The sequence below is a fragment of the Rattus norvegicus genome, chromosome 11 (assembly GCF_036323735.1).
Source record: "Rattus norvegicus strain BN/NHsdMcwi chromosome 11, GRCr8, whole genome shotgun sequence".
Classification (NCBI taxonomy): Eukaryota; Metazoa; Chordata; class Mammalia; order Rodentia; family Muridae; genus Rattus; species Rattus norvegicus.
The window spans coordinates 48,534,366-48,559,434 of NC_086029.1; the positions used below are offsets into that span (position 1 = coordinate 48,534,366).

Consider the following 25,069-nt stretch of genomic DNA (forward strand, 5'->3'; position numbering starts at 1 on the left):
CAATGGGAAACAAACTAACAATAGCACCAAACTATTTAAAGTCCATTTCTAGAAGAGCCGTCTAATCTGTTGTATCCAGATGTCAAGTAGCCGGGTAGTCAGGAAGCCTGGGTCTTGTTATTTCCTCAGGGTCAGAGGGCGGCAATGTCTATTTTTTTAAGTTAATTTGCGTCAATAGTTCTTTCTCCCTTTGTGGGTTTTTTGTTTGTCTGTTTTGTGCTCTCTCTCTCTCTCTCTCTCTCTCTCTCTCTCCCCATTCTCTCTCTTCCTTAGATTGGCTTCTGTGCCTTGTATTTCTTTCAAATTAAATTTGACGTTATCATATGTAATGGTTTTTAAGTTCCTAACTCATTAACCTTTATCTGTTGGTAGGGTTTAGGTAGGATTTAAATATGCATGTTCCTCACAGGCTCCTGGCTTCAAGGCTTGGTCCCAAGCTGGTGATGGAGGTGGTACTAGCTAAGGAAGTAGGCCCTAGGGGGTATCTCAATTCTTGTCACTTCTGGTCACCTCTGCTTTCTGCCTCCACTGCACAATCTTGCCATCCAGGTGTCTTGCCTTACCTCAGACCCAGGGCTGCAGAGCCAGCTAACCATGGCTTGAAACCTCTGAAACTGAGAGCCAAAAATAAACCCTTTGTTCAGGGTTTGTCTCAGGTATTTTGTCATAGCTATCTGTGCCGCCCTGTCTCCTGTGCCCCCTCTCCTGTGCCCCCTCTCCTGTGCCCCCTCTCCTATGCCCCCTCTCCTGTGCCCCCTCCTGTGCCCCCTCTCCTATGCCCCTCCTGTGCCCCCCTCTCCTGTGCCCCCTCTCCTCTAACTCCATCTCCTATGCCTCCCTCTACGCCACCTCCTCTCCTCTTCCTTTCCATTTTATTTTAAAGTTCTGATTCAGAACTATGATCCTCACATTTTATTTTAACTTTTAGGCCCTGTAGTTAAGTTAGGACTATAGCTCACACAATGAGCAGGCCATGAATGATTCCAGACCATGTGAGCAATTAGGTAAGATCCAAATACTCTCGGGCATTGACACACCACAACCCACCTTTGTAAAGCACACAGCCTGGAAGAAAACCTATGCACCAAGAAGGACTCTCAGCCCCTGTATTTGTGTTGTTTGTGCCGGGAACTGAACACTAGGCCTCACGCACGCTAAGCAAGCAGTTCATCACTGAGCTGCATCCCTAGTCCAGTTAACAACATTCTCTGTGTTTCCCTGAAACCCTTTGGCAGCCACCGATCTGTTTTTTGTCATGGAGGACTTGCCCATTGCAGAGTGTGATGAACACAGAACCGTACAGGAGCCATATTTGGTGGTTAGTACTTTTCACTAAATACACAGACTCCAGTTCCCATCCAAGCTGAGCATGGGTTCAGTTCATTCTTTGATGGCAGACAATGTGTCCTGTTCTGACTTTCCATTCTTCATCTGCCAATGCCGGCCTTCTCATCCTTTGGTTATTATGGGCAGTGCTGCCAGGAACACTGGTGTACAGATGTCTGTGTAGACACGTGTCCTCGGTGCTCATGGAGTGGAACCACTGAGTCAGATGACTGCTCCAAGACCAGCTCCTTGGGGGAATTTTCAAACCGTATTTCAAGGCAGCTTCATCACGAATGTTTATTGCTGTCTGTCTTTCCTTCTTCCTGAGAGCTATCCTGGCAGGAAAAGCCTGTCACGCTGCCACTCTTATCTGTGGTTTCTTTTCCAGTAAAGATTTCAACTCTCTATGTATAGAGCCTTTGATTCTCTTTCCTCAGATCAAACCTGTTTTTTTTTTAAGACTATCACCACTCATGTATGGTTTTTTTACTTCTAAAATTAGCAAAGTGTTAAGTTTACTGTGACCTTTTCAAATATCCTGAGTTTTTCTCTCCTTGCACACTCCTGGCCTTCCTTTACCCTTCCGTCCTGGTAGTTGCTTTTCTACTTGGATGGCACGCAGCCCCTATTAACCTCCATGCCTTCCTCAGCAGCGTTCCCCCTTCTCACAGTCTCTTCCCTGATTTCATTAACTGTACTCCAACTCACCCCCATATATATACACATCCATAAGCCAGAACCCATGATAAAAGAGGCCATGGAATGTTTGTGTTCCTGAATCCGAGTTAATTTTTCTCTTGGCCAGGGTTTCCACTGCTGTGACAGATCACCACGACCATAAACAACCTGGGGGGTGGGGGTTTATCTCCGCTCACGCCAGGTTCTCTTGTGTTGGTGAGCACGGTTCACTTTTCCGTACATACCTCTATTCTCGCTCAGACACTATAACCAAAGAATATTAGTGGGTGAGGTGAGCTTGGGTGGGGAAGGTTTGAAAAGAGATTGCTGGTGTCAGGTTTCATTTGAGAAAGTAAATTTCTGTGGGGGAGACAGGTAAGAACCCTAGCATCTGGGAAACAAAGAATCGGTTGGTTTTATAGCCATCTTTTGGCAGAGCCATAGAGAGTCAGTGCCACGAAGGACGGTTCACTCCTGTAGTACAAAGCTGGCATAGTGCGGCAAGTCTCTCCACCATCTTTCCTGCTGTCAGACCTCTGTATCCCAGATGCTAGGAGGGATTCTGGATCTGGAGTAGAATCAGTCAGATGCTGGCAGGAGACAAATGGGTGCCAGCAAGCAGGTCTCGCCATCGGAGGCCATGGAAGTAGGTGCATTAGTCTCTTCTGGCCGGGTTTCTGAAGTCCAGTTCCTAGAAACAGGTACAGGGCAGTAGGTGGTGGAAGGAGTTGATGCATGTGCGATTGGAAATTTCCCCTAATGGTTGTTGTTACATAGCAACCAAATAGTCCCTGATCTCACTGAGATTCTGCAAGATTTATCACACCCTCTGAAAAGTCACTCCTGTCCGGAGTACATTCTACAGTCTGCGCTATGAACAGTGGCATTCATCAACACGAGAGGTGGGGCAGTTATAACACATTTTTCTGCAGAGAGTCGAATCTAGATAAACGGTTCACAGAAGGTTTGTCTAAGAGGAAAAGTTAATGTGCTACCAATTGGAATGAAACTCGAAAAAGTCAGAAACAAACCCTGGTGACTCAGAAAAGGGAGGGAGGCTCTTACACATGACTTACTATGCGGACCAGAAATCTATCTGGCAGTGGAAAGTTAGTATTGGATAATTCAAAAATATTTGGCAATGGTTTGACATAAAATACTCCATCATCAAGCAATATCTGAGAATGAAAATCTGATCGTTGAATGTGTACCTCCTAAATGTAGCAGGCAGGGTGGTAGCCTCAGGGGAGCAAACTGCAGTAAAAGATCAAAGACTCTGGCAAGTGAACATTAAAAGCAAGAGATGGCTGTGGATCTGCTGCATACGAAGCAAGCTTTTCCTAACCTGTAGGAGACCGGCCCAGTGAGCCAGGGTTGATATCAGTTCTATAGATGAGGACAGGGCAAACATTTGAAAAATGGCAAAGAGCCCGTTCAATGAAAAGTGGGTGTTGGCTTTGGAAGCTCTGCCGTTGGTGGCATCCCCTGTGATGTCCACAGGTGCTAGGGCTCTTCTGCTTTCCCAGGGGAACCAGAAAGGCAGAGCAGGTCACGGCTGGGAGGCTCTGGCCAGGGAAAAGTTTGGAAGGAAGGACTCTGAAAGCTCCTGAGGCTGCTGCTTCCAAGCCCTGTGAGGGATGTCTGTGAAGGTCCAGGCCTGAGCCCTGGTCCCAACCAAAGAGTGGAGCAAGAGCCTGCCGCTGCAGACATGTTGGGCTCCTGCCCTTGGACCCCATGGGAACAGGAACCTTCAGAGGAGGTCTCAGCCTCTCTCCCACAGATCTCAGAAAGAACATTAGTGAAACATTAACATCAGTGTAAACACACACGCACACACCCCGAAACAGTGGACCCCAAAATAGTGGAGGTGGGCCAAGGCACAGGATAGAGAGATAAATGGGTTTGCCGAAATAGAAAAGCATTCTGAGGAAACCGAAACTCATAGAATCAACGCTTGTAGGGAGCAGAAGGTCGAGCTGATACCATTCAACGTTTCATTCTTAAAATCCCCGTGTGCACATAACTAAGAAAACAGGGACACTGAACATGTGGAAATCGCAAGGATAAAATATTTCTCCCTTTGGCTAACCTAACCAAGAGCATACAAGAAAATTAGACATTTCCGGGGTCAGAGGAGGGAAGAGATAGTGGGAGAAATATAGGAATGCAGGCCAGAGGTCAACTGATAAATTCTCAACCAAATAATTCCTGAGACCTGGGAGATAAGAGCATCAGCTGCACAGTTGTGCTATTCAAAGGCCGTGATGGGTGGTGCCAGACTTTACTTCTCAAGAAGACATTTTAGAGAAATATTTATATGCCTCTAAATTGAGACACAATTTGTTCAAAATGCTGGGAGGGAGGGGAGCGGCAGTGAGAGAGGCGGTAACTGGGAACATGGAGATAGGAAGTTCCATAGTGAGCTGGTTCACAATGAAGATGTGCAGCTCTTACACTGTTGAATAAAAAGCTTGAAGGATTAGTGCAGGCAGATGACTCAGAGGGTAAAGGTCCTCAGTTTGTAAGCCTGGGAACCGGAGCTCTAACACCAGAACTCAAGTAAAGGTAAAAGGGGAGAACTGACCCCACAAAGGTGTACACATACAAACACACACACACACACACACATGCACATGCACATGTGCACACACAGGGGCACACATATACACACATGCATGCACACATACACGATACATGTGCACACATATACACACTCATAGTAAGTATTTGTTTTTAATTTTGAAAAAGTAAACTAAAGAAGAAACAAGAATGACAAGCAGCTTTAATATCCTACTCTGAAAAATATAATGAAGATTTTTTCAAATGAGAAAGCTTTAGGGAGCGTGGTAACAACACGGATATAAGAAGAAAACTTAAATGTGAGTATATTACCAACCACAGATAAAATTTAAAGCTCAATTAAAATATCCCAAAAGGGACTTTCAAAGTTTTGAAAACATTAGTTACATCAAAATAGCATAGCCGAGAAAAAGATCCCAGAGACGCATAGTCTGTCTGTGAGTCTAAATCAACCCAAGCTCCAGTGTGTGACAGAAATAACACACACACATAGACACACACACACACACACACACACACGCACACGCACACGCACACGCACGCACACACACGCACACAAGCTATAGGTCAGATTTAGATAAAAATAACGTTCCAATCCTAATGTACTTATAAATTATCTTAAGGAATTTTCTAGCAACCCTGAGGAAAACCTGTTCTACCTTAAGATGGGATGGCTTTAACATTAGAAAGTCTAGTATTACAGTGCTTCATGTCAATATTTCCCTCTAATGGAGATTGGTGGGCATTGAACATCAACTGAGACACATTTGAGAAGGCCTGAGTGAGGGTGAGGTGTGAGCAGAGGCTATGATAGAAAGGGCACCACATGGTAGGGAAGGTGTTGAGGTCCTTGGGTACATCAGACATCAGGAGGTCGTGGGGGCGGGTGGTGGAAGGGTGCAAGGCGGATCAGGGTTCATGGAGGAAGAAGAAAATCAACGAAAATAATTTGTTTAAAAATGCCACCATACAAATCTAAAGCCAGGTATGCTGATTTAAATAGTTAAATAAAGTCTTGGGAAAGGTCATAAGTGAAGAATGGCTCCTTTCATGTTGTGGTCACTCAAATGGCAGCATCTAACTGAACTGAGGAGCGTGGGAAGCATTTCTGAGGAAATTAAAAGAAAGGACAGTGCCTGCTTGAATTATGACTTCCCAGCGTGGAGAAGATCTGGGCCAGGTCGTAGGCTCTGAATAGAAATTACAGCTGTAGCTATTAGAAAGGGGAAGGTCAAAAGTTCACACTATACTGAGGATGATTAAATAGCATTAAGTAATTGGTTCCCAAGGGGACTAAGGCTAAAACACAGAATTTAGAAGAAAGTTTTAAAGGGGATAAATTTAAAACTGCTAAGTGCATGCCGGACAACAACCTTTCCATACACCCCATGAACAAACTGGATGCATGGTCTTACTGCCTCACACCATTCCAGTCTTCCAGGGAATGAACACACACACACACAGATACATGCATACATACACATGCACACACATACAAATATTCACACTGCATGTGCATACACATACGTACACAGATAACATATACACATACAGCTGTGCACATGTATACACACAGATATATGCACACATGCACACACACATGCAGATACATGCATACACATATTCACACTGCATGTGCATACACATGTACATACACACACATACACACACATATACCCATTGCATAGACATACATATATATACACACACATGCACGTGAACACCTATACACACACAAGCACATGTACATGCATGCACACACACACGTATGCACACATGTGCACACACACACACACACAAGTAACAAAACCAATAAAATTCAAGACAAAGGTCAACAGATGAGACAGATTCTAGGTGGATCTGAGAAATAACTTGAGGTTAAGAGCTCTTCCAAATGCAGGGTAACACTGGGAGTATAGTCTGAGATATGGTTGGGATGGATGATGGTGGGAACAGATCCCTGGCCTCCTGGGCTAGTCAGTCCGCCTAGAATCTAATTTAAGAAAATGAAGGTGACATCATCGCAGGTGTCTTTCCAGAACGTAAGTTTACAACACTTCTGGCTAGCAAAGTTGGAAGGGAGACAGGGCTTTAAAACCCTCAAGTTATTCTCTTGGTGGATGCTCAGCCTCTTTGTCTTCAAATAAAAGTGTCTGTGTGTCTTCCTCCCCCTCTAGGCTCTGGTGCTTCACTGAGAAATGTCAACTGCAGAAGCAGAAGAAAGCACGAGGTGAAAGACAGCACAGAACGTTCTCGTCTTTAAGACTATAAATATTTTGCCTTCTAGAAGGGATCTCCCATCATGAAAGCTTCAGCTCTTCCTGAATCTGTAAAAATGAACTATGGCACTTATGATAACTCCTAAATTCAAGCTGTATTTGCTGAATTGACTGGTAACATTTGAAAATCAATCTCTTGGATGTTTACAGAAGACCAATATGGTGGGGGAGAGAGGGGGAGTTCAATTCAAAACAAAAAGTCGAACTGCCAGTCAAAATACTCCATTCCTGCCAGGCACAGTGCTGTGCAGCTTAAATCTCAGCGCTTGGGAGGCAGAGTTTGCACCTAGCCTGGTCTACGGAGTGAGTTCCAGGTCGGCCAGCTCTACACAGAGAGACCCTGTCCCAAAACTACACACATTCTGTTCCTAAGCCTGAGTTATTTAGTAAAGTCAGCAAACCATACAAGCAGAGCTCTTCCTTTTGCTGAAAATCCTGCATTAAATGTTTACGAAGATCTGTGGGAGGTACTAGAGAGAGGGTATAATATCTCAAGAAACTTAGAGTGTAACTAGAAAGAAAAAGATAAATTAAGAAATAGGTAATATAATTCCTACAAATCAAGATTTAAAAAACAAACAAGTAATTCCATTTTAAATGTGGAAGAAAGCAGACCCAGGCAGAATAAATGAATGGGCTAAGCCCATAATAGCTTGTTAGTGGGAAAATGAAAACTGAAATTACAACAAGGTGTCACTCCATAGCTGTTAGAATTGCTCCCATAAAAATGATTGACAGCAAACTGTTGTCAGGATGCTGTGTGCCTGGGACATGCATGCATTGCTGGGGGGAGGACATGCTGTATTCCTAGGACATGCATGCATTGCTGGGGGCAGGACATGCTGTATTCCTAGGACATGCATGCATTGCTGGGGGCAGGATATGCTGTATTCATGGCACATGCATGCATTGCTGGGGGGAGGATGTTGTGTGCCTGGGACATGCATGCATTGCTAGAGACAGGATGCTGCATGCCTGAGACATGCATACATTGCTAGGAGCAGGATGCTGAATGCATGGCACATGCATGCATTGCTAGGGGCAGGATGTTGTGTCCCTGGGACACGCATGCACTGCTGGGGACAGGATGGTATGTCCCTGGGACATGCGTGCACTGCTGGGGACAGGATGGTGTGTGCCTGGGACACGCATGCACTGCTGGGGACAGGATGTTGTGTGCCTGGGACACGCGTGCACTGCTGGGGACAGGATGGTGTGTGCCTGGGACACGCGTGCACTGCTGGGGACAGGATGTTGTATGCCTGGGACACGCGTGCACTGCTGGGGACAGGATGGTGTGTCCCTGGGACATGCGTGCACTGTTGGGGACAGGATGGTGTGTGCCTGGGACACGCGTGCACTGCTGGGGACAGGATGGTGTGTCCCTGGGACATGGGTGCACTGTTGGGGACAGGATGGTGTGTCCCTGGGACACGCGTGCACTGCTGGGGACAGGATGTTGTGTGCCTGGGACACGCGTGCACTGCTGGGGACAGGATGTTGTGTGCCTGGGACATGCGTGCACTGCTGGGGACAGGATGTTGTGTGCCTGGGACATGCGTGCACTGCTGGGGACAGGATGTTGTGTGCCTGGGACACGTGTGCACTGCTGGGGACAGGATGGTGTGTGCCTGGGACACGTATGCACTGCTGGGGACAGGATGGTATGTCCCTGGGACACGCGTGCACTGCTGGGGACAGGATGGTGTGTGCCTGGGACACGTGTGCACTGCTGGGGACAGGATGTTGTGTGCCTGGGACACGCGTGCACTGCTGGGGACAGGATGGTGTGTGCCTGGGACACGCGTGCACTGCTGGGGACAGGATGTTGTATGCCTGGGACACGCGTGCACTGCTGGGGACAGGATGTTGTGTGCCTGGGACATGCGTGCACTGTTGGGGACAGGATGGTGTGTCCCTGGGACATGCGTGTACTGTTGGGGACAGGATGGTGTGTGCCTGGGACACGTATGCACTGCTGGGGACAGGATGTTGTGTGCCTGGGACATGCGTGCACTGCTGGGGGGAGGACATGCTGTATTCCTAGGACACGCATGCACTGTTGGGGACAGGATGGTGTGTCCCTGGGACACGCGTGCACTGCTGGGGACAGGATGGTGTGTGCCTGGGACATGCATGCACTGCTGGGGACAGGATGGTGTGTGCCTGGGACACGCGTGCACTGCTGGGGGGAGGACATGCTGTATTCCTAGGACACGCATGCACTGTTGGGGACAGGATGGTGTGTGCCTGGGACATGCATGCACTGCTGGGGACAGGATGGTGTGTGCCTGGGACATGCATGCACTGTTGGGAACAGGATGGTGTGTGCCTGGGACATGCATGCACTGTTGGGGACAGGATGGTGTGTCCCTGGGACACGCGTGCACTGCTGGGGACAGGATGGTGTTCCCTGGGACACGCGTGCACTGCTGGGGGCAGTGAAGAACAGCAAGTAAGTGCACATCCACCCTCTGACCCTTCGCTGCTAGATACGTCCCAGAGGGGAACTGTAACGTCTACATAAAGACACATGCGGATGTTCTATAGATGCCTTGCCTACTAAGATAAAACAATGTCCACTGACAAGAGAGTGGGCATTGGGCAGCGAAGGAACAAGGTACTGATGAATGAATCCACACCCTGCCCACTGTACAACAACAAAGCAGACAGAGTCAGAAAGCGGCTGCCACCAAAACTGTGTGTGGTCAATAACTCACTGCAAAAGTGCAGCCCGGAAAGCCTGTGGGTGTAGACATGTCTGGACCCTGACCGAATGGCTGTTGGATAGCTCTAAAATTGTCCAGTTTATCAAACTAAACATTTCCAAGGATGTGCTACGTTGTGCTTTGGTTGTACTCTGACTCTCGGATGCTTAGAAAATGTAAAATTAGAAATAGTTACAAAGGGTTTGCATTGTGCCAACTTCGAGATCCTTCAGATTGGTGAGTACCACAGAGCACAAGTTTGCCAGTAAGTTCTCGTCGTGGTTGTGAGAGATGCCACGGTGAGGCCATTTGCTCTGTGGAGATAGGAAGCCACCTCTGGTGACTGTAGCACTCAAACCTTTGGTGTCTGAGGCTCAAACTGAAGCATGGGAGGAGCCATACCACAGGCTTCTCCTCACTAGCCTACAAATGCTCTGTTGGGGATTTCACATGCAGAATGCAATTGTCGTATGAAATAGAATATTAGTCACAACACAAGAAGTGCAAGGAATGTTTTTTTTGTTGTTTGTTTGTTTGTTTGTTTTTCGGAGCTGAGGACCGAACCCAGGGCCTTGTGCTTGCTAGGCAAGCGCTCTACCACTGAGCTAAATCCCCAACCCTCAGGGAATGTTTTAGTGAGGCTTAAACCAAAAGTAAACTCTTACCTTCTGCAGAATAAGCCCACTGAACTAAGACGCATGTATCTATTCTTAGGTAATACAGCCCCACAGGAGTGAGGAGGTTAAAACTGGCTCTGTGACTTCAGACACATGGACATCTCTGGTGTGACACTAGTTGCCACATTGAGATGCACTCTTTCTATTAATGTTGTCACTCAAACAGATAGTTTGATAGGGCAAATTGAAAGGAGGAATGATTTATTTTAGTTTACACTGTCAGAGGGTTTGATCTGTTAGGACAGAGAGCATATTTCCTGTCAAGGCAGGAAGTAGGAAAAGGAAAATTCAGGCCTTATTTCCTCTCTCTCTTGTCTTACCATGTCCCCAGCCCTTGGGATGCTGCTGCCCACATCCATGGTGGGTTAGTTCTTTGTGGAAAATTCTTCACAAGGCACCCAAAGATGTGACTCGCCAATGGCCAAGGTGACTCTAAATGCAGACAATATAACAATGAAGATTAAGAGCCTTCAAATCCTACCATATTATCTCCCGGAACTCTGCTCATGGTAACAACACACAATTACCTTAAAAGTGTTTGCATATTGCCAAGAGCTGAGTGGTAGGGCTCCCTCAAATTCGTATGCTACAGTTTGATCCTTAAGTGAAAGAGCTGAGAAGCAGCATGGAGGTGACTGGGTCATGAGAACCCTGCTGAAGAGCTGTGGTGAAGATGGCATGAAGGTGTTTTGGGCTGGAGTGGGAGGCACAGGGGTAGAGAGAGTGTGATTTACAGCTGTCTCCTCCACTGTTAAAACCACCAAGTCACTCTGGGATTCAACAATTCAAGTACCAACGTGCTCCTTAGCGTGCTTTTGCTCAAGTGTGAAGCCATTTTCCCTGACTCCATTCTCACCTGATTCCCATTTCACCCCAGTTTCCACTTCTTCCCCCTCTCTTGAGACTCCAACCATACCTGTCAACCTTGCTGTTGCTTAAACATATGGCTGCTCCTGCCTTATGTGCAAGGGGCAGGAGAGATGCTCAGAGGTTAAGAACACTGGCTGCTCTTAGGACTCAGGTTTGGTTTCCAGCACCCATACGGCGGCTCGCAACTGTCTGTAGCTTCAGTCCCAGAGAATCTGATGCCCTCTTTTGCCTCTGTGGATACGAGGCACATACATGGCGCATGTATATATATATATATATATATATATATATATATATATATATATATATATATATATATATATGTATATATATGCAAAAACTTATACACATAAAACAGAAGTAAATCTTTTTTTAAAGGATCTTAGTGGAAGCTATTCCACCTGCCCATTCCTTTCCCCTTAGATGCTCCGAGAGCTAATTTGTACACCTCTCACAAAGGTCATCCTTAGGGGGTAACCTTGACTGTCACCATTTAAAAGCATGCTCTGTTCTTCCATTAGCCATTTGCACACTGTCCTCTCTTGCTCTGCATTTCCTGTGTGTCCCTGGAGCTCATCACATGCTGTTCTGTACCTTGTGCTGCTTTGTTGAATTTGTTACGATATTATTTATCGTATGATTTTATTTTGTTTCTATTTCCTACTTCCCCTGCAACAATGTAACAATGCAACAGTGTAACCCATTGTACTCCTCTTTGTTTTACTGGTTAACTTCTCTCATGGCCCTAGATTCTTGACTGTCCAATAAATGATTCAGTAAATATTAATCACATAAATGTGTTACTTTTTTCAATGCCTCTCTAAGTTAACCAATGACTGTACCTTTACCATTGCAAGTCTCTCTTTTCATTTTTTTTCCTTCCACCTACACAACCTTCCACTCGGGATATTAATGAACAATGTTTTGGTCATCAAAAACTATAATGACTATTCTAAAAAATGCTATTATGCTGACCATCTGTCTCCCTAGTGGAAGTCAAGGTCTCCAGTAGTACTATATTATCTTCTTCTCCCTTACTGCAGTACAGCATGTACCAAATCAACACTACAAGGAAATACAACAAATGCCTCTGAGTGGCTCTCTCCTTAACTTGTACGCCAAGCAAAAACCTAGAAAATCAATGCGTGAAGGTTGTAGCTTTTGCATGGAACTGAATTGTAAATGATTCATCTCATTTGATAGCTGGGGACTGATTTGTTATGGTAATTTAGAAATTGGTGATGAGATGTGTGTGTGTGTGTGTGTGTGTGTGTGTGTGTGTGTGTGTGAGAGAGAGAGAGAGAGAGAGAGAGAGAGAGAGAGAGAGAGAGAGAAAGAGAGAGAGAAACATGATGCTACTGGCTTCACACAGAGGGTTGACCAGACAGTTAGGAATCAAGTGTCCCTGAAGAAGGTGATCATTTTCTATGTGAGTCACCAAGTATTCACCAGTATTCACTGTGACCTTTAGCACAGCTCTCCTGCCATCTGTTGCTTTCTGTTTCTAGATGTTTCCCTTATTCTTTTCTTACCACCAACTGATTGGTGCCATGCATGAGACAAAATGAAACTATCTGATAGTTGCTATTAGCCTGGTAATAATGGTTCCCATCCCTTGGGTCATCAATAAGACCACAAAGTAGATGCCCTTGGGTAGGATAGGAATTTCCAGCCAACCAAATTCATCTTAAGAATCGTGTGACGGTTAATTTCATGTATCTATTTGGCTGACATATAGATTGAACATGTATAGAAGGGAGAACTGTAAGCTGAGGAATACCAAAGGCCCTCTGTAGTACGGGCTAGCCTCATCTATCAGCTAAAGATCTGAGTAAAATGGAAAGGCTACCTGGGAGGAAAATACAAAATCCTTTCCTTTTGGGCTCCTTGAGCAGAGACATTGGTCTTCTCCAGCCTTCGGTCCTTCTTAGGCCTCTGCTCTGCATCTTCAGGTCTCGGGGCTTCTTGGTCTTCATCGTTAGCTCAGACATGGCCAGCCCTGAAGAAGGAGCAGCTTACAATGCTTTCTGCACCTCTGCTCTGTGCTGAGCAGATCCCAAGGCAGAGCAGCAATAGCAGGTACAGGAATCAGGGCTTCAGTGTAATCTACAGAGCCAAGCAAGACAGCGAGGGACCCCAAAAGACTTATGTTTGACAAGAACTTGGCTAACTCCTCTCTTGAACCCACTCCTCTTAGGACATCTATAGTCATGATGGTCTTTTCTCTACACTGCTCTAAATACCTAGAGTCAAAGCCTCTTTATCTCTGGCTACCGTTCAAGACATATTGCCTTCTTCCCTACCCCCTGCAATCTAATTCAGCCTTCGGTTTGGAAAGCAGATGGACACTTTACTGTGATGAGTCATGACTGTTATACCAAGCCAGTAGCTACCAGTTACTCCCCAGTCCTCCACAAAAAAGTATCACGATAGCCCAAATTCCTACCTCAGCAGAAGCTGAGCTTCCCTAAGTACCAGGACAACAAAGGAGGGGCCCATGGATACCACAGAGCGTCCTCATGCCTGAAGACGTCCCCTTGGCCAGCACATGGCAGGTAGATGTGGCAAGCCACCTGTAAGGACAGGAAAGTGAAGGTTTCCAAGCCTACATGGTGCCTAGAAAGTTCCCTTGTCTGTAACCAACCCCCTCCCCCAGGTACTTGCTTTGGGAAAATCACAGGTATCCAGAAAACAACCTGCTTGCTGCCATATTCCCAGCAACTGCGCTGCACAGTGGAGCCAGGGAGAAAGCCACGTGACACTGTTGGATTGCTGGGTGTTCATTTCCGCAGACATTTGCTGAATGCCTACTGTGCGCCAGTTCCCTGTCATCTGTAGCAGGCTCTCTCCTGTCTGTGTTTTCATTTGCTCTCTCCCCCTCTGTCCTTAATATGCCTAAAGCTAAAAGGAATGTGTGCTCCGCGGCAGGCCTCTACAAGTCCAACAGAGTTGGCCCAGTCTGATTCATGTCTTCTCCATCCAGGAGTAAAAATAGAGGCTGATCCATTCCAACCATCGTGAGAGATTAAAAGACTTCTAAGCCAAAACAAGACCTGAGATAAGCTGCTTGTGTGTTAGGGAGGAGACTGGTGGGTTCCCCTGTGCCAGCAGCGTCCGGGAAGGGCTCCTGAAGCTTGACGGGGCTTGTCCTGGCAGCCTCTAGGCTCCCCAGGTCCTGTTACACATGTATGCAAGAGGGAAAAGAGGCACCCGTGTGCATAGCCTGGGATGCCCCCAGCACCTGCTCCCATGGCTGCTGTCCCCATGAATCTCCTTGGAAAGTAGGAAATTACTTTTTTTAAAAAGTCTCTGCCTTGTTGATCACAGACACCTTTAATAAGTTAATAGGTCTCTCTATTTTTTTTTTCTTGGAGAATTTCACACAGTACATTTTTACCAGAATTTTTCCCATCCCCTAGCTTTCCCAGGTCTTCCCCCATTTCTTACCCTCCCAACCTCATGTTCTTTCCTCCCCTTAAAACCAAACAAAAACAAAAGAAAAGAGGACCAAAAAACATAGGGGTCGACTCTGTGTTGGCCAACTGTTCCTGAGCACTCGGCCTGCCCCGGAATGTGCTCTGTGTCATGTCTTCATACGCAACTGAATAACTTCTCAGCTCTCACACGGGACTCTAGTCCTCTCCAGGAACACACTCACAGGACACAGGGAAGGGAGTAAGTGCTGGCTTATGTGGCAGGGTCTTCTTTCACTCAAGAGGGATCGGTGCTTGGTCAGTGAGGGAAGAGTGAAAAACCATTAGTTCTGATTCTGGGTTGGAGGAGAATCCAAAGAATGAAGACAGCTTAAGGGGCTCAAACAGAAATAGGAGGGAGGAGGCCCTGTGCCCTTCCCCTCCCACCACCTCAACACCTAGCCCAGTCCCAGGTCAGCAGAGGGAAGAAGGCAGACTGGCAGCATGAAAGCCATCAGACAGATCAGACAAAGCTTGTCTATTTTTATCACAGATGGTGTTCATACAGAAAAAGATTCTTAAGGAAGGTAGAAGGGAGGAGTGCAGGAGACAGAAAGTCAAACCCACACATGCACATGTACATACACACACACATAGACACAAGCATATGCACACAAACATGCACACACATGCACCTGTACATATACATACATACACACTCACATGCATATACACACATATACATACACACATTCACATATATACACAGATACACACAGAGACACACACATACACACATATACATACACACAGAGACATACACACAAGCATATATGCACACAAACGCACATGTTCACATACATACATATACACAAACACATACACACATACACACATACACATATATACACACATGCATATACACATGCACACATACACAAACACATACATACACACACACATACACACACACACACACACACACACACACGCTTAATATTTTAAAGAAAAGTTTAAAGTCCAAGCAGGCAGCTAACACAATGGTCATCTCTGTTTTGGTTCTGGAGGTCAGGTGTCAGCTGGACTGGCTTCTTCCTTTCTACCTCCCTCCTGGTTTCTGGCAGGTGCCATCAGTTTCTGGTATTTCTTGACTTTGGAAGCTGCACGATCTCTGTCACTTAAGGTCTGTTTCCATTGTCCTGTGGCTTTCATCCCTCTGTGTTTTGTTGCTCTTCTTAGCAGACCTCCAACATGTTGGATTAAAAACCACTCTCTTGATGCACAGTGTCACTTCAACTTGTTTATATTTTCAAAGTGCCATTTCCAAATAAGGTGACACTCACAGGCACCAGGGGTAAGGACTTCAGCTGAACTTTCTGGGGATTCTATAGAACTCACAACGGCTGCCAAGTACTCTAGGCATGAACTTCCTCCATGTGGCTTCTGAAATATTATGCAGGACTTTACGTCCATGCTTGTTCACGTTGGAACTCAACTTCCCTGGTTTCCAGGTGTGCTCCTAAGTGTCTTGTGTGTGTGTGTGTGTGTGTGTGTGTGTGTGTGTGTGTGTGTGTGTGTGCATGCATGTGCATGTGTGAGTATGTGCACATGTACCTGTATTTCTGCCACTTTTCCGTGTACGGATGACAGTCAGGAACTTTAATCATCCCTGTAACCTCCACACAAGGAGAGTGTAGACTAGATGGTTAACTGTACATGTCAGCCTGACAGAATCACAGGAAGCCCAGATGCTCAGCTGAGCACTGTTTCTTGGCCCATCTGAGACATTTTCCAGAAGAGATTATCTTTCAGTTTGGTGAATAAAAGAGCTGAGCCGCATGCAATCCTCCAGGGCACAAACAGAAGAAGCAGAGGAAGAGAGAATTCTCACTGCTGAGGCTGGGCTGCCCACACACTGAAACTCATACTAAGGCTGTTTAGTTCTTCATGCTTAAATTAGAGCTCAGACCGTCATTTCCCCTCTCAACCAAGACTAGGATGGTCCCACCGTCTCCTGTGGGTCCCGACCCGAAGGCAGACTCTGGCCTCTGTGAGCTGATGCTTCTTCATAAATTCATAAGGAGAACTAACCCCCTGGGTGGGGGTGGAGGGTCGTGCTCTGCATTGGAGCCTGGCACTGTGGCGTTACAGCTCCCTCCCTCAGGAAACACATCGCTTGCTTGAGCATTTGACCTCCTCTAACATCACACAAAGGTAGGAAGACAAGCCACATACCTTTGTTTTTCCGGATGTCAAGAGCCAACTTTAAGCAGCTATATTATTGGGCTTTGGAAAGGTCCCAGGTTAGCACCATCAGCTCCTCTCCAGCCCTGCTTCTGCCCCATGATCCCCATGTACCCCTCGAACACACTAAGTGTCAGTTTCCAGGCCAACATTTCGTGGGTGACTCTGACCTTCTCTGCCTCACAGGAGAATTCTAAGTGAACTAACTAAGGCACTGAAAAAGTGCCATGAGCCTGTGGGACAGGTAGAGCAGTTGATGCTGACTAGAACTACCATAATTACTCTCTCTCACCCCAGTGGGGCTAGCTTGATCTTTACCTACAGGTAATTTCTAGTAGAAAGCAACCATCAGGTCATCCATGACAAGTTTTTGTGACTTCCCTCAGAAGTCAGAAAGAGAGCCGGTGGCCTTCATTAAGTCACGTGCACCTACACGCTCTAGAGAAGGTTTCTGAGCTGCTCTTCAAGTGCTCAGGGTCTGGATACCACACACTTGCCAGTGCCTCTAGCTCTGACATGCTCTGTCACAAAAGCTAGGGGAGGTTGCCGGGACACAAAAGTCTCCATCACAGGAGAAGACTGCCTGCTTTCCACCTTTTTTTTTTTTTTTTTTTTTTTCGGAGCTGGGGACCGAACCCAGGCCCTTGTGCTTGCTAGGCAAGCACTCTACCACTGAGCTAAATCCCCAACCCCCCCTGCTTTCCACCTTGAGGCAGGGGGAATATCAGTGTAGACCCAGAACAGTGTTGTGCCCACTGAGGAATCAATGAATGATGGTCTTATTGGATGTGTGACATCCAAGACTTGAAGAAAAGACTTGGGTGTGTCACTGAAGAAAACAGCAGCCTGGGACACTCTCCAATCCTAAGCCAGACTCGTTGTCTGGTTGGGCATCGTTCACACAGTCATAGTCACCCCAGTCTGTTCCCACCTTGAGATTTACCTTTCTGCCTTCCAGCCCTCCTCAGGGACTTGCCCTTTCTTGGCCCGCTCGCTGCCTGGGGAAGACACCTGATGCTGTAAAGGAGGGTAGAGTGGTACATTCCTATCCTTTACTGGAATTGCAGTTGTTGAAAAGCTGCCCAGTAAACAGCTAGCCCAGTCAGCACACGTCAGCAGCTCTGCTCCAGGGCTCTACCGTCAGCAAAAGGCGCAACCAGGCCAAAGCACTGAACAGCTGCTGTCCCGTCATTGAGCTAGCAATGTCTGTCTCTAGGCCAAAGGCAGCGAGGCACCCATATCTGTCACTTGCTGCCTTCGGGAGCCTCCAACATACCTTCAGTAAAACAGACCTGACTTTAACTTGAAACATGACCGTTATTCCTCAGGTTTGGCATTCCTTCCTGGGACTGGGCTGGCAGAGCGGTGTAGACAAAGGCACAAAGCATTAAATTCCTCAACTGAGCTGCCTGTGTGGGAGCTAGAGCATTTACTGTGTTATCCAGAGACACCAGGGTCCTGTCTGAGTGTCCTTGCCAAGAGCATCATCAAATCAGGTGTCAGAAACAGACAGTAGAGATGAAGTAAAAACTGACTGGAAGTTGAAGCGAGGTGGTCACAGAGACAGCTCAGCTGGTAAAGTGCTTGCTGGGCAAGGATGAATACCTGTGTTCAGTTCCCAAAATCCGTGTAAAAAGCTAGGCATCCTCAGGCAGGAGGAGGCTTGGGACTCCCTGTCCAGCCAACTAGCCTAGCCTAATTTAGGAGTCCCCAGATCCTATATGGAGGAGAGCCAACTTCTGTGAGTTGTCCTCACAGGATGTATGTGCTGTGTATGTGCATACTCCCCTCAAAACACTGCAAAACAAACATATGTAATTGTTTAAAAGCCAGATGGCTCCTAGAAAAGAACAATACACATGCCTACACATACACACATACACACACATATACACACATACACATATACACATAGACATATACACCAACACATATATGTACACACATACATACAAATACATACACACACATACATATACACACACATACACATATACACAGACACACATACATGCATACACATACACACATACATACAAACACATACACATAGACATACACACAAACACACATATATGTACACACATACATACAAATACATACACACATACACACATATACACACACATATACACAGACACACATACATGCATACATGCATACACATACACACATACATACAAACACACACATACACATATACACAGACACACATATATGCACATGCATAATACAAACACACACACATACACAAACAGAGAGAGAGAGAGAGAGAGAGAGAGAGAGAGAGAGAGAGATCGAGCTGGGAACCCATACCATCCTCTTCAAAATATCCGAGAGGGAACCAGACATTGTGGCATTCTCCTATCATTGCATCACTTATAAGATAGAGACAGGGTAATCAGAAAATTGTTTAGCCTCAGCTAAATATAAAGTTTGAGGCCAGCCTAAGTTAATGAGACCATATCTCAGACACCAAAAATCAGTAAATAAAACAAATAAATGAAATATCTGTGAGAAGAAGAGACCACTGCTAAATGCAGCAGCAACTCCGGTGTTTAACAAAGCCCCAAGTCAGCCATTCTAGTCCTCTAGAAGGAATACAGAGATGTCCTGATGGAGTCCAAGCCAGGAGGGGACATAAAAAAACGTGACTAAGTCCTGAGGACACACCCAAGATGACAGGGGTAATCATGACAATGATTATTCTGCACTAACATGTAAATGCTCCCAAGGCAGACACTGTGTGCTCTACAGGATCTGCACCCAGGATGGTCAGGGGCAGGGAGCAGCTCAACATCAGGCACTGTGTCCTCTGTAAGATCCAGACCCAGGACAATTGGAGACAGTAGCTGAGTTTTGGACAGATGAGTTCATGTATGAATTTGCCAATAGTCTGTTCTGCCCCATGCCAAGCTCAGGCATGACTCTCCTCCCACACATGCAGGAGGTGGGCATGGAGAAGTTAGAAAATCATCCCAGGGCTTATAGCTGCATAGTGGTCAAGCTTAGCTAGGAGCTATTTTTCATGTTCCCAGAGGCTAAACCCCTCTCCCTACATGCTGCCATCATTAACAAAACAACAGCATGTGCATGTGTGAATGTATGCACATATGTGAGTGTGTGCATGCATGTATGTATGTGTGCCTACATAAGTGTATGTGTGTGTGCATATGCATGTATGTGTATGCACATAATGTATATGTGTTCATGTATGTGTGTGCACATATGTGTGAATGCACATGTGTATATGTATGTGTGCACTAATGTATGATGTTTATGTATGTGTGTGCATGCATGTGCATGTGTGTACCTGCACATGTGTGTATGTGTGCATATATGTATGTGTTCACACATAATGTATATGTGTTCATGTATGTGTGTGCACATGTGCATGTGTGCACATAATCTATATGTGTTCATGCACATGTGTATGCACATGTGTATGTGCATGTGCGTGTGCACGTGTGCTCCTCTGCATGCTGTGCACAGGAATAAGAACTCTCAATCTTCAGAAACACCCACGATAAGAACAAGCTTAAGAATTGTTTCTGAACTCTAACAGATAAAATCCCCAGCTGACCCCATGTCTGGGTCTGTCCTGGCCTCAGCCTCCATCCAGTCACATGGAGCCCAGGAGAAAAGGACTGTCCAAACCTTGTGTTTCTCTAATCTCTGAGATGAGGCTCAGAGTTTCCAGGAGGGGAGAGTTGCTACCCTAAGTGAGGAGAAAGACGCTCCATGAGAAATAGGAGTGAGCGTCCCAACAGATCCCTGTGGTAGACCCACACTCGCCCTCCGTTCATGGTGCTGCAGCAGGTTGAAGGGAGAAAGGCGGATAGCTATGGAGTACAGGGATGGTTCAAGAGCCCTTCACCCAACACACCCATGCTTGGATGAACTAAGACCATGACAGATCCAGCCAGGGTGTAACAGTAGTCACTGCTAGCTTTTTCTTGGCTTGGTCACATCTTGAGAGCGATTTTCACATCCCCAATCCACTTGCTGGTCTTAGAAGCTCTCAGGAACCACAGAAACAAGGCCCCTAAGGACCAGCACCTTGAGGGCCACAGAGACCAGGCTGAATCACCATATCTGAATCAATGAGTCGGGAAGGTAGTGAGGTCACTAGCAGGAGCTGTGTGCTGGAACTGTAGCTCTTGGCACATTGTCAGGAGTGATCTAGACTTGAGCTATCTCAGTGGTGACAGTAGGCTAAGGGTCTGGCTCCTCCTCTCCCAGCCCCATTGATCTGTGTCTAGCAATGGCATTGATCCTATTGACTATGCCAAGGACAGCAAAAGGGTCTGTGCAGACAAACCCCCTCAGAAGCTTCACAGCAACCCCCCACCTCCTCAAGAGCCACAGCTGCCAGGAACAACATGGCTGGCAAGTACAGGCTGAGTCATGCTTGGAGATTTGAGTGGGTTTGCTGGGGGGCGGGGGGGGGGGGAGATTCCTCTGCTTTTGTGTTTCCTAAGCACAGGGTTCCCTGACCCATGCAGAATGGGATATCTCACATCTTTATTCCATATGGTCCAGCTCCAATCCCCCACTGACTCCTCGCCTGCAATGCCAGGCCACTCTGGGCTACAGACAGGCTAGGGTATGTGTGAGTCCTACAGAGTATATCAGAATAAGCTTCCCTGAAAAGCAGCTACAAGGTCCCATCAGAGAATGTCACTGGAAGATCAGTGTTGAAATAAGAGTAATGTGTCACCCAGTTCCAACTTCAGCCTCTACATCAGGCGGCCTTCTCTGTGAGTATTCCCCCTATAAAGTACGGCTAAGGTGCTGGGATGTACTGTCTGGCTCCTTATGTCTCCAGCCACTCGGAATCTGTAGGATGTGACCAATGACCTTGTCAATCTCCATCAGAAGCAACGGCCGTAGACTCAGGGGCCACACACATCCTTCCTGGAGAAGGAAGTCCCAGGCAGCTGTGGTGGAGAAATGACCAAAGGACCCTAGGACCAGCGAACAGCTGCAGGCTGCCCTGGCCTCCTCCCATAATTCTTAGGGTGCAAGAGACAATGGGCTAGCCAGCTATACCAATTCTAGATGGAGCCCAGCCCTGGGCCTGGCACCAGTCTGGTGTTGAGGAAGAAAGCGAGCAGCTTTCAAAGAGTCTTGAAACTGCGTGAATCACCCTATCTGATTCAAATGAGAGCTTAGGTGGATCTGAAGAGAGCTCTTTGCCTCAGACTAATGCCCTGTTGCCTCAGAAATTTGGTTTCATAGAGCAAGGGAGCCTTCCATTTGCATAGTCTAAGCTCCCAGTCCCAGCAGGCCACCCACTTAGTAAGGCTCAAGGAAGCCTGACCCCAAGTGCCTGGGATTCCTCAGAGTTTGGCCCTCCCTTTCTCCTCCCTGACACACCCAGTCTAAGCTCACAGTTCAAGTCACAGACAGAGAAGATCCTTGAAGTCTTGGCAGGTCTCCTGGTTACTGCCTGCATCCTTAATCTCTACCAGACCTCTCCATTCTCCTGAAACTTTTGCTGCTCCTGGGCCCTGGCCACCCACCTGGGAACCTCTGTGAGTGTCAGCTCCCTGTATGGACAACAATCTCTGCCTCGTCCTCCACAGAGTTGATCCCAAATTTTTCTGGACACCACGTGGTTCTGGAACATTACACAGTCCCATCCCTTCCCCTTCAGGCTTCCTGTTGGCAGGGTAACACAGTGACAAGGATCCTTCCAGCTTCTGTACCCTCCTCACCTCCAGTGTGCCTGTTATCTTCTGTTGACACAACCTGAAGCCCCAAAGGCTACGTCAGCAGTCATCCCAGTTCCAGTGCAGGAGACAGGTTTCTGTCAACCAAAGCCCCTAACCTAACCTTGTGGTGTCTGGACAAGTCCTTCGTGGTTGGGTTTGGGAGATAGAAGTTGGGCTTTGCCTCTGTCACTGTTGCCTGTCTTAGATGGCCTGCTGTTCCTTCACAGTTTTTCTCCACAGTTTCCTGCTAGGGCAGCAGATTAGACCGTGCTTGGAGTTATGGAAGAATCTAGCTTTCTTTACTCTACAGCACAGACTCTCTTGCTCCTTGCTTTGTGGGCAGAGGGGAAGTTCAGGCAAGGCCTAGCCATGGAACCCACACTGGCCTAACTCATGATCTTCCTGCCTTGGTCTCCTGACACCTGAGATTGCAAACTTGTGCCACCTTATTTCCAGCGTTGGAGATCATATGATCAAACCCTTCATTTTGTAGACAGAGATACGAAGGCTTAGATGCAGCAGAAAAAAAAAGAAAAAAAACTGTTGGAAGACCACACATATTCACAGCAGATGTCATAGTGCTGTCACCCCAGTCCTCAGGTGCTCCGTGGGGGTTTACTCAGCCAGGACACTACACAGAATCTACCAGCTCACGGAAGGAAGAAGGAGAAACAAGGTGGATTCTGGTAAGCAAGCACACTGAGAGGTCACAGTCATCCATTACTGACGAGAGAGAGAGAGAGAGAGAGAGAGAGAGAGAGAGAGAGAGAGAGAGAGAGAGAGAGAGAGAGGTATCATGGCATGGCGCAGCTGGCAAGCCATAGAGGCCAGAACCGAAAGGAGGAATGCCAGGATCCCACATCTGTGAACTGTTCAGAGCAGGCCAGCCCTGAGTGGCTTCCAGAGCTCAGGGTGATGTGACAGGTAGGACTTACTGCTAATGGGTGAACTAGTCCAGGACTAGCAGAAGTGTCCTGAAATTAGACTTGAGTTTTACATTCATGTGAGCTTTTCAACCATGTTTAGTGTGACATTATGGGATATCAGTGACATCTTAATGTGGGAAGAAGACGCCAGGTTTGGAACCCCGGCAAGTACTCTAACCACTGAGCCACAACCCACCTCAATACCTTAAGTTTTAGAAAAGCCTCGGACCACCTTGCTGCTGGCAGCCGGTGAAAGAGAATGGCGGATGAGAGAAGCGAGCCTCTCCTCGCTCCCAGGCAGCATACAGAGGCAGCAGTAGGTAGGTCCAGTTCTCACACACTGCCTCCACAGCGTGCCTCCTTGCAGCCTAGTGTGTTCTGGTCACCATGCAGTGCGCCTCCCTCTCCATTTTGTCTGCCTGGAGCTTCGGTGGGAAGCGTCACTGTGTACTCTCAAACCCAGAGAATGGGGTCTAATGGGCTTCCTTTCCCCACCGGGAAGAAAGAGGGAACCTTGCTTGAAACTCGGGACACTAGCTCCTTGATGGTGTGAAGGATCATCTCTGATAAGCCTCTCGTCTGCAGGCAGTGCAGGCCTGCCTCTGCCCAGCTTTATCTAGAATCTGTGAAGCGACTTAACAGAGTACTGAGTGGCTACAGCCAGCCCCAGGTATCAGTCTGGATCCTCCGGACTGGGGGTGGGGGCAGGGCAGGGGCGGGGCAAGGTGGGGGCGGGTTGAGGAGAGGGTGGGAGGAGGGGGTGGCAGGAGGTGAGTACAATGGAGGTGGAGGAGAGGTGACATTCTCCAGGGGTCCCAACAAAGAAGAGAAGCAATTTCAAGCTGTTCCAGAGGAGAGAAGAAAAGAAACTTAAAATCCTGGAGCCAGTTGGAAGCTCATTTCTTTCATGTCGGCTTGACTGATCCTGTGTGGGCGGCACAGCTCCTGGCAGCGACCGTGTGTGTGGGTGGTGTTCTCAGAACAAAAGTTCACTGCTGCCACCGCCAGAGCCAGCACCTAGGCAAGGGCTTCTGTCCCCTCACAGCCACCATGGGAGTGTAGCCCAGGTCCACACACCAGACACAGTATATCCTGTGCACACACACATAACACACACACATACACACACACACCATACATACCATACATACAACAGACTGCACACACACACATACAACACACACGTACCACACATACCATATATATAACAGATTACACACACACACACGCACACACCATATACCACTCACACCAACACACCAACCATACTATACACACCCACATCATACCCACCACAAGACATCTAGCACACACACATACACGCACCATACATACGACAGACCACACACACACACACACACACACACACACACGCCACGTGCTCTAAGCGCACACATACCGCTTCTCCCTGCACCCCATCTTTCTGCACCCGCTGGGGTCTCGATAGCCCATGAGTGAGGAGCTAGCCTGTCAGGCCTCCAACTTGAGGGAAGAGAAACATTAAAGCCCAGACAGCCTCAGTTATCACCGTAATGAGCCCTGGCTTTCATGAGCTCTGAGTGTCTTCAAAGAGTTTGGCAAGCACAGACTCATTAAATCTCCTACATTCTCCTGTCACAGAGGAAGAAGGCAGTAGCTCACCCAGCCCAGG

The 25,069-nt window shown here is 47.2% G+C and overlaps 1 long non-coding RNA gene across 1 annotated transcript; it reads right to left on the reverse strand.

The window, feature by feature from the left end:
• Positions 1–1,311: 1,311 nt before the first annotated feature.
• Positions 1,312–14,602, reverse strand: LOC103693523 (uncharacterized). Its single transcript, XR_005491277.2, has 4 exons — positions 13,565–14,602; positions 12,968–13,117; positions 10,569–10,680; positions 1,312–2,695 (listed from the first exon to the last, which is right to left on the reverse strand). It is a non-coding gene; the product is annotated as an uncharacterized LOC103693523 (long non-coding RNA).
• Between the last annotated feature and the right edge of the window lie 10,467 nt (positions 14,603–25,069).